At 53.5% G+C, this 3,008-nt stretch overlaps 1 long non-coding RNA gene across 1 annotated transcript; it reads right to left on the bottom strand.

Annotated features, from left to right (window-relative positions):
• Positions 1–204: 204 nt before the first annotated feature.
• LOC144320989 (uncharacterized) lies at positions 205–2,071 on the bottom strand. Its single transcript, XR_013386609.1, has 2 exons — positions 1,757–2,071; positions 205–1,253 (listed from the first exon to the last, which is right to left on the bottom strand). It is a non-coding gene; the product is annotated as an uncharacterized LOC144320989 (long non-coding RNA).
• Between the last annotated feature and the right edge of the window lie 937 nt (positions 2,072–3,008).

Genomic DNA, 3,008 nt, shown 5'->3' with positions numbered 1-3,008 from the left:
GTTTTTCTGAAAATCCTTTTCAGGATGCAGAGCATAATATCGAATCATTCTTCCTTTTTGGATGATAGCAAACTTGAGCATCCCCAGAGCCACTGAGTGCCTCTGGCAGAGGAACGCTGGGTCCGTCCAAGCAGAAGCAAAGAAGAAAAGAACATTGATAGATCTCAGCAGTGCTCTTCCCACTTCATTTTTCTTTTCTTCTTCTCCTTTTTTTTTTTTTTTTAATGCAGGCCCATGGTCAGAAAAGAATTCAATCGACCTCGCTTATTCTGTCTCCCATTTCCTGCAGCCATCCCTCGAACTGTCCGTAAACTCAGTTTTGACCCTGAGCAGCCATCACGAGGCTACCCTCTTCGAGGAAGAGAGAACCCATCCAAGCTGATGTGAACTAAGCCTTCAAGCTCCAGGACGGTGCAGCCTCTCGGTGGAAGCACGGGACCAGCTTCTGTCCGTCTCCTTCACCCTTGGTGGCTTCCTCGGGAGGCAGCGTGGCTCTGGCACTTGCAGGCACAGGTCCAGGAACAGTGACTCCCAGAGGGAGAAGGGGACAGTCTCTTGTGGCACCCTCCCTTGCAGCGTGAGGATCTGTGGCGGACACTGGGGAGCACCACCCAGACACTTCCTTCCAGGAAGGGGCTTCGCGTTCCTGCTGCCAGGAGTGATGACCAGTGGTGTCTCACTGCCAGCCCCTCCCCAGGGATTGCGTTCATTCGAGGGTGATTGCCTTGCTCCAGGGCCTGCGCCCTCCCTGGGTCTGAGCCCTGGGACATCCCATAACCGGTGACTGGTCCCAGCTCCTCATGAGACAGGCTGGCATGTCTGTTGCAACCACGTCAACTTCCACTTTCTACTTCCCGCCTTGCCTGATCCTCTTCCCATCTCTCCTTGGCAGACTGTATTCTCTGAAGCACTCCCTGATAAATCGCTTATGCACAAGACTCTGCTTCAGAATCGTCCTCCCGTGAAACTCACTCCAGAAGAATCCACATGAGGAGCAGTCCTAAGAAGCTGATTTGCAAGGCTGTTTTGGGTATAGACCACCTACCAGCCAGCTGGCCACGAGGACCCATCACTGGTACTAGACCTTGCCAGTCTGCAACAGTTGTTAAAAATGGTCCCAACAACAAAGTAGACTAGAGATACCAGGGAAGAGAATGCAAGGCAACTCATGCCCCCCTGAGGACCCACCTCTCCTCTCCTCCGGGCACATCGAGAGTCAAGCCACGGTGGAACACAGCTGGGGAAGTACTTGGCTGCAAGGCAGAAAGGTCATTGTGAGCTGCAGGAGCCTGGGCACCCGTCTATGACCCCTCCCACTAGTTTTCTTTGGTCATTTCCTCCAGGAGGAGACCAACCACAAGACTGGAGGACCTGCTCCCAATGAGTGAAGTTACTATGAGAGCAAGGGAGGCGGAGCAGTGTGATAGACAAAGGCATGGCACCCAGTGGACCCTCCAGGACCAAGAACCTCCTTCCTCGCTGCTGGTGGTCCTGCCACAGGTGCCTCACAGCGGAGTCCCCCCAGGAAGGGTCACATAGAAGGTGACGCCTGTTTCCCAGGGACAGCCCACACTAGTGACCAGTCACATCCTTGACTCCATTGGGAATGGCCTCCGACGGGTCACCTTGGTCACATGGCACCCTCAGGGTTGGCTGAGGTCTTTGTGTGGGCTGCCCCAGCTGAACTTCTCCCTCCCTCCCTCCCTCCCTCCCTCCCTCCACCCCAGGCCAGTTCTGATTCCTCGCTTTCTTATACCTGCTGGTCCCAAGAACAGTCTTCAATAAATCACCTGCAGGGGAGTCTTGCTCTCTGAGTTCTTTCTCAGGGAACCCACGGAAGCCATAACTTGTGCCCAGAACATTTCCCCAACCTGATTGGATAGAATCGGGTCCTGTGCCCTTTCCTCAGCCAACAAGAAGACTGGGCTTCCATGCTTGGACCAAACCAATCATTTCCAAGGGTGGAAGGGATGTTAGGGGTCAACCAAATAGCCAGTCTCCACCAGATGTTGGAAGTTGGTGATGAGCACATGAACCTCCCCAGAAATGTCCCCGGAGCTGGGTCACCACAGAGATGGGGGGTGGCGCCTGCCTCTCTGGGTTGTTTGTGACATCGAGCAGAGTAACGCGCTGCCCCCGCCCGGTGCTGGCACCTGCCTCCTGGAGAAGCAGGGCGGCTGCTGGCATGGTTAGTGTCTAAAACATGACTCTCGCCGGTCAGGCCCCATTTCACGAGCACCAAAACATAAGTAGGGGAATATTTACATTTCTAAGTGCTACCGTCACCCTCTGTAAAAATAAACCTCACATTTTCAGTGCTTTCCTTTGTAAAGGAGTGAACTTAAAATTAAATTTTAGAAATCGCAGGCCAATTCAGAACTTGGATGGAGTTCCCTCTAGGTGAGAATTCGACTTTCATGTTAGGGTTTGAAGGACACAAACACCACTGGAGGTGCCCTGTATGTACCCTGGGACTCCAGGCGATGTAACAAGAGTTTTAGGAAAACAAAGACAGAGGATCCGTGGCCAAGTATGGTCAGAAATGCTGGCTGGCAAGGGAAGTAGGTTTCTCCTTTCCTTGGGGTCTCAGATCACGTCCCCCACCTGTCACCCCAGCCCTGGGAGACGCCACTGGTGACCTCACGACACCTCTTGTGGTGATGACTGTGTTTCCCTCTTACTTTGCAAGTGCTGCTTATTGGCAGCTCTGCACACGCAGCCTGCCGTTCTCACTGCTGTGCATAGCATGGCTGTGTTGCACACCCTAGTGTGAGCAGAAGAGCCCCAGGTTACAGAAACACGCACCCAGTACTTCCTGCCAGGCAGCGGGTTTGCAGCGCTAAGGGCTGGTTTCTCCCTCCCAGCCAGGAATCAGGATTAAAAGATATTTCATCAAATGAGATGCCTGGTGGTGTTTTCTCCCAGAGAAAAGGAGAAATGTGGCTGAGTCACAGCCGACATCGGGAGAGCCTGCTGACTGGGTTTTGGTGACCTCTGGGAACCGGGCT

Source organism: Canis aureus, chromosome 1, assembly GCF_053574225.1.
Source record: "Canis aureus isolate CA01 chromosome 1, VMU_Caureus_v.1.0, whole genome shotgun sequence".
Lineage (NCBI taxonomy): Eukaryota > Metazoa > Chordata > Mammalia > Carnivora > Canidae > Canis > Canis aureus.
This window is presented reverse-complemented; position numbering and strand designations above follow the sequence as displayed.